The following is a 13,364-nucleotide window of genomic DNA, read 5'->3' as shown; positions in this document are numbered from 1 at the left end:
TTTAATCACATTTTACTTGGTGTTCCCTTCTCTATCTGGGATGACTTCCCCCAGTGTGTGAGGCTAGCTTCCAAGCCATGGAGCCAACCTCCTGATATTATATACTACTATTCTTGGGTATTAGTTTCCTACTCCGTTATTTTATGTTCCACAGATGAGTGCAATCTTTCTATGTCTGTCTCTCTCTGGATCATTTCACTTACATGATATTTTCCATGTTGATCCACTTATATGCAAAGTTCATGACTTCATCCTTTCTAAGAGCTGCATAGTATTCCATGGTATAGATGTACCAAAGTTTCTTTTACCAGTTATCTGTTCTTGGGCACTCGGGTTTTTTCCAGATTCTGGCTATTGTAAACAGTGCTGCGATAAACATATAAGTGCAGATGTCATTTCAACTGTACTTTTTTGTTTCTCCAGGGTATATTCCCAGAAGTGGTATTGCTCAGTTTACAGTCTAGATGTATTTCTATAAGAAGCCGCGGGGTACCGAAAGTGGTTAGTAGTCCTTCAGGATCATGGTCTTTTAGAAGCAGAGGAGCCGTTTTGTATGCCTTTCATATCAATTCTTAGGAGGCTTGACTAGAACAAAATTTTTATCTTTAGCCCAATTGTACTGCTCTTTACTATTTTATTAGCCATCCTTGAGAGTAAAGATGCTATTATTAATTTTTTATAATACATTGAACAAATTTTGCATTGAATGATGAGAAAATATTTTTAAAATATGAAATGTGCTCTATATTGTTTTAGTATGAAAGGAGAAAAATTTGCAAAGATTACCACTTCCACTCCCCCCCCCCATTTTTTTCTTTTTTTTCCTTTTTGGGTCTCACCTGGCATTGCACAGGGGTTACTCCTGGCTCATTCACTCAGGAATTACTCCAGGAAGTGCTCGGGGACCATATGGGATGCTGGGAATCAAACTTGGGTCAGCAGCATGTGAGGCAAATGCCCTACCCGCTTTGTGATTGCTGCAGCTCGTTATTTCACTTTTTACTGGTTAATTTACATTTCTGCCACTCATGTGTCACTTATTTCCTCAAAACATATCCCATTTTACATCATATATGTTAACAGTATGTTTGTGACAGTTGTACCCAAGATACACACACACAGACACACACACTTACAAGCACACACTTCTCACCCACGCCTGTCATTATAATGTCAGTGAAGGGAAAAGCAAAGAATACATTACAAAAAGTAAAAGCAAGCAGTAGAAGAGAAGAATCTAAAGCTAATATCGGAAACAGTTACAGGGCTCAGGAAACAAACTCGATGTAAATAATAACTATAGAACAGCAGAAAAAGGAAAACCTTATTAATACTTATTACTTTGTAACAAATAATTCTAAAATTGGTGGCTTGGGAGAACAATTGTCTATTAGCTCAAAGAGATAAAACAAGTAAAATCAGATGGTGACAGAAGAATCTAGGGGAACAAAGGAGTTAAAGGATGGAATAAACCATTGGTGTTGGTGTAGCAACAGAAATGGCTTTGATAGTCCAGTCTACATCCTCTAAGTAGAAGCCAAGATGAGGTCACACTCAGAAGAAACTTGTTAGGGGAAGCCCTAAAAAGGGAATTTTATCATAGAGGCCCTATAAAAGTATGAGTGTCCCAGGATTATTAACCAGCAGAAAATGGTTTTATATATGAGCTTTTTAAAGTATATTCTAAAAATAAATTTTAGAAGATGGGCAGAGAGAACTGAAGGGCAGTTGCAAATACAATTGAGTGGGTCATTCCAGAAATATATGGACTTAGCCAAGGCAGAACGTTTTATGTGAAAATGATGGATGCGGTGGGTAAGCCTGAGATTCTGCACAATTATCTCAAATGAGGTTGTGATTTTGAAGTTTATAGTAACACACACATTTTTGCCTCATTTCCATTTCTGGTAGAGAGTCTTTTTAAAAATTATTTATTTATTTATTTATATTATTTAAATTTATTTATTTTTTAATTAGTGAGTCACAGTGAGGGTACAGTTACAGATTCACACATTTTCATACTTGTTTTTCCCTCATATAATGTTTAAGAGCCCATCCTTCCACCAGTGTCCATTCTCCACCACCAATGAGCCCAGTATCCCTCCTGCCCCACCAATCCCATCTCCCCACCCCATCCTGTCTCTGTAGCGGGGCATTCCAATTTGATATTTGTCTTTCCTTTTGGGTGTTGTGGTTAGCAATAGGGGTATTGAGTGGCCATCCTGTTCAGTCTACTTTCAGCATGTATCTCCCTTCCCGCGCAGGATCTCCAATCACATATTACTTGGTGTTCCCTTCTCTATATGGGATGACTTTCCCCCAGTGTGTGAGGGCAGCTTCCAAGCTATGGAGCCAACCTACTGGTATTATATACTACTATTCTTGGGTATTATTCTCCTACTGTGTTGTTCTATATTCCACAGATGAATGCAATCTTTCTATGTTTGTCCCTCTCTTTCTGGCTCATTTCATTTAGCATGATATTTTCCATATTGACCCACTTATATGCAAAGTTCATGACTTCATCCTTTCTAACAGCTGCATAGTATTCCATGGTATAGATGTACCAAGGTTTTTTTACCAGTCACCTGTTCTCGGGCACTCGGGCTTTTTCTAGATTCTGGCTATTGTAAACAGTGCTGCGATGAATATATAAGTGCAGATGTCATTTCGACTATACTTTTTTGTTTCTCCAGGATATATTTCCAGAAGTGGTATTGCTGGATCAAATGGAAGCTCAATTTCTAATTTTTTAAGAAGCATTAATATTATTTTCCATAGAGGCTGGACCAGTTGGCATTCCCACTAGCAGTGTAGAAGGGTCCCTTTCTCCCCACATCCTCTCCAACAGCAGTTGCTTTTGTTCTTTTGGATGTGTGCCATTCTCTGTAGTGTGAGGTGGTATCTCATGGTTGTTTTGATTTTCATCTCCCTGATGATTAGTGATGCAGAGCATTTTTTCATGTGCCTTTTGGCTATTCGTATCTCTTCCTTGGAAAAGTTTCTGTTCATTTCTTCGACCCATTTTCTGATGGGGTTGGATGTTTCTTCTTGTATAGTTCAACCAGTGCTTTATATACCCTTGATATCAACTGTCTATCGGATGGGTATTGGGTGAATATCCTTTCCCATTCTGTAGATTGCCTTTGAATTCTGGTCCCTGTGTCTTTTGCTGTGCAGAAGCTTTTTAGTTTAATATAGTCCCATTTGTTTAACTCTGTTTCCACTTGATTGCTTAGTTCCGTGTCATCTTTTTTTTTTTTTTAAGAGAAACCTCTATTTTCAACAAAACTGCTGAGATGGTTCCGTGATCCAATAGGAAAGTCTCTCACCACATACGGCACCAAAATATCTATTTAAAAATGAAAAATCCCACACAGCCCACTTGTCTCACACTCATTTCCCAAGCCACTCAGCCCAGACCCAGAGGGATGGTCAAACGCAGCGCCACAGACGGAGTCCTCACAGCAGATCCAACACGTACAGTCTTTCTCAGGAAACAAAGAGCATACCCAGCCGAGGAGGTGCAAGAAGGAGGTGCTGTATGCCCATGCGCAGAAAGCAAGGTCAGGATCAGTGCTCGGGTTCGAGTGGGCACCCTGGGCGCCGTGGCTCTCAGCCCAGGCATGGAGCGGCCAGGCAGTCTCCAGCAAACTTCCGGCTCTGGTTTCCCAGCGCTCAGCGGGGTGGTGGCTCCCTTCAAACAGGATCCAGGCCAAGAGAAAGAAGGAAGGGAAGGGGAGAAGCTCTGCGCCTGGCTCCTGCGCTCGGCTACTTGGGCTCCTCGATCACACCCCTGCTGAGGTCTGTCATTTTGGGGTATTTCACCTTCTTCTGGTCCAGCTCGTTCTGAGCCCAGAGGAGGAGTTTCAGCAGCTTGGCCAGCTTGGGTGTCGACTCCCGGTTCTCGTAATCCAGCACGGCCTGGCCTGGTTCACCCCGCTCCACACCTTCTGCCGCTGCATCATGTTCAGGAGGTCCCCGAAGGGCGACTCCTCGGGGTTGTCGAAGGCCAGCAGCGCCAGCATGCGCTCCATCTCCGTCAGGCACTCCCTGCTCCGCCAGCTGGGTCTGGGCAAACTCCAGCGCCGGCTCCATCTCCCGCTGGTGGATCAGCTCGATCAGGTGCTGCTGCTGCAGGTGGAAATACAGGTAGCGGCTTGTGTCCAGGAGCTCGGGGTGGAGACTGTTGACCAAGGCGATGGCCTTCTGAATGTGGCCTTTGAGGATCATCTCCCGGATCTTGATGCGCTCATCCAGTGTCTCCAGATCCACGCTGGGCTCGATTCCAGACTCCATGTGGAACTTCTCTGCTGCTTCTTTGAAGCCTTCTGTCACCAGGTAGTTCATGATGAGCCGGTTCATGTCTGCTCACTGGACGTGTAAGTTATTGAGTTTTTCCATCCACTCATCTTTTGTGATTTCATCGGGTTTTTCTGTATAACTCATTCTGATTTGTTTTGTGCAAACCTCACGTCCCGTGCTGCGCGGAGTCCACAGCCGCTCCAGGCCGGCCGGGTGGGCAGGTGGGCAGGGGCGGCGGCGGCGGCGCTGGGAGACTCAGCCCAGTTCCGTGTCCTCTTTGAAGATACCTTTAGCTTCAATATCGTGGAGGGTTTTGCCAACCTTGTCTGGTAGACAGTCTTTAAACCTCTTGGAATTTCCTCAGTGGTCAGAGCTTTAGACACATATTCAGTTCTAATATATGGCCATTGCCTGTGGTTCTGACACAGGGCTCCTGAAACTTCATGAATTTGGGGGGATGAGGGGATAGAAGCATCTTTATTCTAATGAGGCAACACTGGATGGACACCTGAATAGAGCTGGTCACTGGAAATCAAGGTCACAGAATATTGTGTACTGTCCCCATTCCATCTCTGAAAACGGAGAAGAGTTGAAAATGGAGCAAATGCCTATGTGATGCAGATTCCATTAAATTAGCATCAAGTTCAGAGTGATGCCAGTTAGTGATCCACACACTGGATGGTGATAAACCCCCATTCTATGGTAACAGAAGCCCCATTGATTCTGCGGTTTACCACTTCTATCTCTTTATCAGGCTCACTATCTCTTTATCTCCCTCATCTGTAGTCTATCATGGCACTAAGTGGTGGGCATAGAAGTTTTCCTAAGTACTTAGAGTCACTGTAGAAAATTGAGCCTAAGGAGGTAACTGTAGCAACTCAGATTTATTCCTGATTGGTTGTAAGTTCAGAAAATAATCTGGACTTGAGGTTGGCATCTAAGGCAGAGTGCCAGAGTCTCCTAGATGGAGTCTTTTATCTCTAGCAGATGGTGTCAAGGTTGAGGCATAAAGAGTTGGATAACAGGACCAGGAGCTGTGGCCGCTGGTGAGCATGCGGTGGGCACCACAGTGACTCCAGTGACACCACAAGTATAATTTGTGCCTCAACTGAGAGTGCATCCTACCCCCAGCAAGCACATGGGAAAGTCCTACCAGCCACGTGCTGAGCATCACAGCTAGAAACATGCACGCACCAGTCAGGCCTGTGCACAGCCTCCGGTCATCACAGCATCACTGAGAACAGCAATGAAGACAAGGAGAGAAAATAAACTTAATAAGATAAAAATAACTAAAACATGCAGTTCACAAACACAGGCCATGCATGAGCAGTGGGAAGGGCATTTTAATCGCATCAAACACAGCTTTTAAAATTTATTTTTAATTTTGAAAAAATTTATTTTATTTTTATAAAATAGTCCAAATAAAATTATTTATTACATTTAATATTAGAACACCAATCCTACCCCCATAACACTTTCTTACCACCATATTTCAGATGTTTTCATATGAACCCAAACCCCTGCCCAAAGTAGAACCGAAATAATTCATTTTGTATTATTTGTTATGAATAAACTGCTGAAAATGATCCAAAAAAATTCCTTAAAGGAAAGTGTGTGAAGATTATTGTATTTAACCCGGGGGCCATCAAGTAAGCCCTTTTCTAATATAGATATGTATATATATGTATATATGTGTCTGTAACAATATATTTCCTTCTAAGATTGATTGCCTTCTACTTTAAACCCCACTAAATGTGCTACTCTTGGAATATTAGTGGTGTGAGGTAAGACACGTTGGGCAGCTACAAATGTGGCTGTGAGGTCCAGGAGAAAGTTTACTCATGGGGGAGGCTCTGCCCAAGAGAAACACTTGCAGTTTGAGGCAATTGATGCTTGTCTGTAAACTCAAGTTAAAATTTACAAAAGGATATTATATTCTCATGTGTAGGGATTTGTTGTGGGTCACACAATCTCTGGGATATAGAATGCAGAAAATTTTAAAACAGAACAACACTGGGATTTCAGGAGATGACACAGGGGTTAGAGGGAGCCTGAGCGACAGTATAGGGGGAGGCGCTTACCTTGCATGTGGCCAACCTGGATCTGATCCCCATATGGTTCCCTGGGCCTGCCGGGAGTGACCCATGAGTGCAGAACCAGGACTGTGCCCCCCTCCCCCAAAGCAACAAAGGAGGTAGAGGTGCATCAATGCCCACAATGACTGAGACAGAGACAGACTGGGCACACCTCTATCCCGTCACTTTCCCTCACAGCCTCTCCGGTCACCTGTGGGACAGACTAAAATCAAAACAGAAAACACATGGAAGTCCTGAAGATTTTTTTTCTTCTCAAATTTCAGGGTTTTCCTCAACCCCACAAAACAGGAATTAGAAAAATGCAAATCAGATGCTGATTTCAGTAAGGGAGAAACATGATTCAGGAGAACAAGAAGCTAACACAGATGGAGACGGCTGAGTCCTGTCTCTGCTGGCACAGCCCAGAGCATCAGGGAAGAGAACGCAGGTCAGTGTGGAGGGCCTGGTGGGCAGGGGTGGGCCAGTCTCCCCCATCACAGAGTGTGACAGGACACAAACACACTCAGGTCCCAGGGCAGAAGGAGAATCAGCAGTTCTTGAATCACAAATTTGGGATGTAATGAACCAGCAGGGCAGCTGTCTCACACTGTGAGAGGAAAGAATGAAGAGACTCAGGTGAGTGACAGAATTGGTGACATCCTGAGCACGCTCTGAGCATCCCTCTCAAAGAACCCCCCAACCCAGTCCTGTCCCCTCTGCCCAATCCCGCCCAATCCAGCCTCCAGAGTCTCACCTCTAGGGTTCGAGAGAGACTCATCAGAGCCCTGGGAACTGTCGCTGTCTGGGGAGGAACAAACGGCCAAGGTCAGAGCCCCAGGGGGTGGGACTAGAGGAGGATCTAGGGTGCGGGAGCTCCTGTGGGCTCCAGTCTCTGTCCCCAGGATTCCAGGGCCCCAGCCCTGCCCACACTTACTTGCAGCCTGAGTGTACTGTCCTCCTTTCTCACCTGCGGGAAGGAAACATCCAGGGAAGGTCGGGGAGAGCACTGGGTCCTGAGGCCACAGAGTTCTGTAGGCCCGGATCCAAGGAAGTGTCAGAACTCTGAACATTGAGGGCAGGACAGGAAACACACAAGAAGGAGACGCTCCAGGACTAAGCAGCCTCTCCTGGCGGTCTGTTCTGACAGGGACAGTCCCTGTGACCTGGGACCCTGGGAACCAGGTTAGTCCCCAGCTTCTGGAGGTGAAAGTGTCTTTCCAGAGCAAACCTGACAGCGGCACACACAGGGGAGTGTGAGCAATAGCACAGGGGCGGGTGGTGCTCCCGCTAATGAAGCAGGAGAGCTAATATGGGGGGAGACCCCCAAAGTGGGACAAGACTGAAGACTTTCCGTGTTGGACAGATTCCCCCAAACCCACCCCCATCTTACCTGAGCGCTTCCTCCTGGAGATCACAGCTGCCACCACAGCTCCAGTGACCACAGCCCCGAGGAGAGCCAGGCCGACAATGACGCCCACAGTGAGGATGGTGGGCTGAGAAGGGGGCTCTGGGAAGGGAGGAAGGAGAGGGTCTGACCCCCAGCCTCAGCCTGACCCTCAACAGTTCAGTTCCCCAGAGGGGCCAACCTTGATTCCCTGAGAACAAGCTCTGTGCCCGTCCCCCTCCTCACCCATCTCAGGGTGACAGGCTCCGGCAGCCCCTGGTGCTGCACCCGGCACGTGTATCTCTGCTCCTCTCCAGAAGGCACCACCACAGCCGCCCACTTCTGGAAGGTTCCATCCCCTGAAGGCCTGGTCTCCACCAGCTCTGTGTCCTGGGTCAGGTCCTCCCCATCACGCTGCCAGGTCAGGGTGATGTCGGCAGGGTAGAAGCCCAGGGCCCAGCACCTCAGGGTGACCTCCCGGTCAGAGAAGAGGTGGTGGGTGATGTGGCTTCTGGGGGCTTCTGAGGAGGAACAAAGAAAATTCACACTTTGGGCCACTTTCACAGTGAGGCTGAACAGGATAATTGGTTTGGGAAGGAGGTAAAAATCCAGACACAAACTTGACTGGGGAAACTGGATAAAATCCTAATTCCTTGGAAAGTTCTAGAAGAGGGTTTGGGAAGGAGGTTAGGGTCTCTCAGGAGACACTGACTCTGTCCTTCCCCAGGTAGAGGGTGAGTGACTGAGGGAAGCAGGAGTCAGAGCTGAGATCTGAGAGAGTTCACAGATGGCTGCCGGGCCCCAGGATACCCACATTCATTATTTCAGAGAAGGTCACCCCATCCCCACCCTCGCACACAGAGTAACTTCAAGGTCCTGTGGACACAGGGAGGCCTGAGGGGAGGGCGGGTCTCTGTGGTACAGAACATGGAAACTATTCGGGTCTGTCCCTCTCCTGACTGAAGAAGGGGCACTGTTCGGACACTGAACCCCACTATGTGCCCCCTTGTGGGGAGTTGCCCCTGCCCAGGGGCGGTCAGGGAGTCTTCACCCTCCGGGTACCGAGTACCTGCGCGCAGCAGCGTGTCCTTCCCGTGCTCCAGGTATCTGCGGAGCCACTCCACGCACCTGCCCTCCATGTAGTTCCTCTTGGTCTCAGCCACACCTGCCTGCTCCAACTTGCTCTTGCTGATCCAAGCCTGCGTGCCCGCCGCCGCCGTCCAGGAGCGCAGGTCCTCGTTCAGGGCGATGTAGTCGGCGCCGTCATAGGCGGATTGATGGTACCCGCGCAGGAGGCGCCCATCGGACCCCATGTCGCAGCCGTACATCACCTGGAGGGTGTGAGAGTCTGACCCGCCCGCACAGATTAACCCCGAACCGAAAACGAAACCGGGGCCCGGTCCCAGAGGCGCCTCCTGGTCAAGGGTCCCGGGCGGGTCCCTCAGCCTCGGGGACGCTCGGACCCGCCTCGGGGCGACCCAGCCTGTCCCCGTGTTGGCTCGTCCCTGCCCGGCCGCGCTCACCCGCCTCGCTCTGGTTGTAGTAGCCGCGCAGGGTGTTCAGGTCCACCCGGAAACCCTGTGCATTGCCCTTGGCTCTCCGTGTCTCCAGCTCCCAGTACTCGGGTCCCTCCTGCTCCACCCACGGCGCCCGCGGCTCCATCCTCTGACTCGCCGAGTCGCTGTCGAAGCGCACGAACTGCGTGTCGTCCACGTAGCCGACTTCGATGAAGCGGGGCTCCCCGCCGGGCCGGGACACGGCGATTTCGAAATACCGCAGGGAGTGGGGGTCTGGGGGAGGGGAAGGGGTGAGACCCGGCCCGACCCGCCGCCCCGCGCGCCCCGTGTTAGGGTGAGGGAAAGGGAGAGGGAAGGGAGGGGGGACCGAGAAGGGCGAGACTTAGGGGTTCCGGAGAAATTGAAGGTTGGGGGGACAAGGAGGAACACATGGGGGCATCCGGCAGGGACCCGGAGGAAAAACTCCTTTTCGGGGGTCCTGCACATCAGTGCCTGGCAGTCTCCACCCTCCCCCCACTGCAACGAACTCCCCTCCCGACCCCGCACTCACCCGCCCGGGTCTGGGTCAGGGCCAGGACCCCCGAGAGCAGCAGCAGGAGGGGTGGGGGCTCCCACATACTGAAGGAAGCAGGCTGGTCTGACTCCCTCTAGAGTGCAGTCAGTTTATAATCGGGAGTGTCGCGGACACTGATTGGCTGATCTAGACAGAGCTGCCCAATGGGGTTGAGGATTGGGGCCTCGTTACGAGTATCCGGGCAGAAGGTGCTGACACCGGTTGCTCCGGGAGAAGTGAAACTCTGGGGAGACCAGGAATCCCCAAGCCAGATCTCCCATCCCCAACAACACCCTGTGAACACTGGGAGCCACACCTGAAACCTGGGACTTCACCTGTTCAAGGGGGCTTCGCCCTCTCACCTGCTCCCTCACCTGATCTTTGTCGCACTGTGTCCCATGTCCAGGGCTGAGACTGACTCATCGATTTTTCATGGTTTTCATTTCGGTATCTCGCTACAATCTTACAAGTTCGTGAGGACCCCAGAGACGCTTCTGTACGTTCAGGTTATGCCTGTCAGTGTTTGCCGTGCAAGGAATCTCAGTTAAAGACACTTTATTGTTGGTGGTGACGATTTTTTTCTTTTGGCCACACCAGGCAGCACTCAGGAGTAACTCCTGACTCTGTGCTCAGGGATCACTCTTGGTAGGTTCATCGGACCATATGTGGTGCCCTGGATCAAACCCATGTTGGCCACCTGCAAGGCAAGCAACTTACCTTCTGTAATATCTCTCCTGCGGAGTTAAAGCCTGAAAATGACTTCAACTGGGATAATATCAACAACAGGTTAATGCTAACAGGAAGACTTTTGGGTGAAGGTCACACCCAGTGATGCTCACTGTCTCTGTACTCAGGAATTACTCCTGGCAGGGCTCAGGGGAATGTATGGGATGCAGGCAATAGAACCTATTTCTGGCAAGGTGCAAGGTAAGCTCCTTACCTGTTACACTATCTCACCAGCCTTAGAAAGTCTCTTGAAGAAAAACCATATTAGATTTTTGCCAGGGACCAGCACCAGCTGAGCAGGCCTGATCCATGGATGCCATGAGGACTAAGAAAGAGGCAGAAATGCGAGCGAAAAGCATTCAGTGAGGGGCTCACATCCTGTGCACTGATCCCTGACTCTTTTCCGTGAATCAAATTTATTACTTAAGATCCATATTCATCAGAACATTCTTTGTACAAATACCAAGAATTGTATAAAATATAATATTTATATATAATATAAGGATAGACTTTTAGTCCATGGGGATGAACATCTTTGTAATGGGCTTTTTCAAGGGGAGATTCTTTCAGGAGTGGGAGTAGAGATAGAGCAGATATAGAACCCTCCCCTACAACCCCCCTTGCAGGTCAATATTCCACCTCTGATGCAAGTATTCTGGGTTGAAGAGTTCCATAAAGGTCCCATAAATTTCCCATGAAGAACCAAGGGGTCCCACAAGAACATCTTCTCCATCTCCTTTATTTATCTAGTCCTCAGCAGTTTTTTTTTTTAAATTTAAGTAGTTTTAATATATATCAAGTTAGAAAAGTGACCATTCCCCATGATGACCCCTCTCAGCAGAAAATATCCAGCTCTGATTCAGCACACTATTTCTTTTCTTTAAATTTTATTGAATCATCTGTGAGATAGTTACAAGCTTTCATATTTGGGTTACAATCACACAATGATCAAACACCCATCCCTCCACCAGTGCACATTCCCCACTACCAATATCCTGGGTATACTCGCCCTTCCCCACCCTCCCGCTGCCTCCATGACAGACAATATTCCCCAAACTCTCTCTACTTTTGGGCATTATGGATTGCAACACAGACACTAAGAAGTCATCATGTTTGATCCATTATCTACTTTCGGCATGCATCTCCCATCCCAACTGATTCCTCCATCCATCATTTTTTTAGTGATCCCTTCTCTATTCCATCTGCCTTCTCTCCTCCGCTCATGAAGCAGTCTTCCAGCTATAGGACAATCCTCCTGGCCTTTGTATCTACTGTCCTTGGGTGTCAGCCTCATGTGATGTTATTCTATACTCCACAAATGAGTGCAGTCCTTCTATGTCTGTCCCTCTCTTTCTGACTCATTTCACTTAGCATGATACTCTCCATGTCTAGCCATTTCTAAGCAAATTTCATGACTCATCTCTCCTAACAGCTGCATAGTGTAGATATACCAAGATGTACCATTGTGTAGATGTACCAAAGTTTCTTTAACCAGTCATCTGTTTTAGGGCACTTGGGTTGTTTCCAGATTTTAGCTATTGTGAACAGTGCTGCAATGAACATATAAGTACAGATGTTATTTCTACTGTGCTTTTTTTGCATCCTTGGGATATATTCCCAGAAGTGGTATCGCAGGATCATATGGAAGCTCATTTTCTGGTTTTTGAAGGATTGTCCATATTGTTTTCCAGAAAGGCTGAACCAGTCGTCAGCACACTATTTCTAAAATGAACAACTGACAGTTGAGACTAAAAGAACTAGGATAAGAGAAAGTGTCCTAATAAAACATCTTCCCCTTATGCCATAATCCATAGATAAAAGGATAAAAAGCTATTTCAGCAGGAAAACAGGCAGTTGTGACTCTATACCCTAAATTCCAAAGAAATGGAAGGGAGAATTGATAGTAAGGATTAAAAACAGCCCAAAGATTAATGTTAAATGAGGAAAATTGCCCTTGCTCCAAAGTCTAAAGATAAGAACAGTTTGTACTCAATTTGCCCTTCCCACAAAAGTCTAAAGATAGGAACAATTTCCTCATTTGTCCTTCACCCGAAGACTAACCTTAATTTTGTTTTAAGTGTTCAATTGAGATAAAGTGTTTCTCAGGAACAAGCTCAGCAGGGAATTTTATTGTTCATTCTGGTTCATTCTGGGACACACTTGTCTGCAATATACCCTCTTTCTTCCCTGTTTCCCTAAAAATATGTTTTCTTGGAACCATGCAGACAAGATGTTTATTTTGAGGACAGGAATCTACCCATCGTCCAAACTGCCATCCTGTTGACAATGAAGTTGGAAGGAAGGAAGGAAGGAAGGAAGGAAGGAAGGAAGGAAGGAAGGAAGGAAGGAAGGAAGGAAGGAAGGAAGGAAGGAAGGAAGGAAGGAAGGGAGGGAGGGAGGGAGGGAGGGAGGGAGGGAGGGAGGGAGGGAGGGAGGAAGGGAGGGACAGAGGGAGGGAGGGACAGAGGGAGGGATGGGGAGGGAGGAGGGAGAGAGGAAGAGAGGGGAAAAAGAAAATTACCTTCCTACTTTTAACCATTAAGGAAGAATATAGTTAAATTTGAGCAGAAAAAAAAACATAAAAGTGCAAGGGGGAAAAAGTTATCAACTAAAGGAGAGTGCTCAGATCAATAGCTTTCTTATATTAATGAAAAATATCTGCAGTATGGAGCCATGAAAATATTAAGCACTTACACAGTATTAGTGAATCACTATAAAACTCGCAAAATAAACTGACTTAACCTCAGTTTATATATGGGAAAGTTGAAGCTCACAGAACAGGATCAGCTTAAATTGCAGAGCTA

The 13,364-nt window shown here is 47.4% G+C and overlaps 1 pseudogene; it reads right to left on the bottom strand.

Moving 5' to 3' along the window:
* Window positions 1–3,771: 3,771 nt before the first annotated feature.
* LOC129402237 (glucose-induced degradation protein 8 homolog) lies at window positions 3,772–4,659 on the bottom strand (annotated as a pseudogene).
* Window positions 4,660–13,364: the final 8,705 nt, after the last annotated feature.

Source organism: Sorex araneus, chromosome 2 (genome assembly GCF_027595985.1).
Source record: "Sorex araneus isolate mSorAra2 chromosome 2, mSorAra2.pri, whole genome shotgun sequence".
Lineage (NCBI taxonomy): Eukaryota > Metazoa > Chordata > Mammalia > Eulipotyphla > Soricidae > Sorex > Sorex araneus.
Note: the sequence above shows the minus strand (reverse complement) of the source record. Positions and strands in the feature narration are given on the sequence as shown.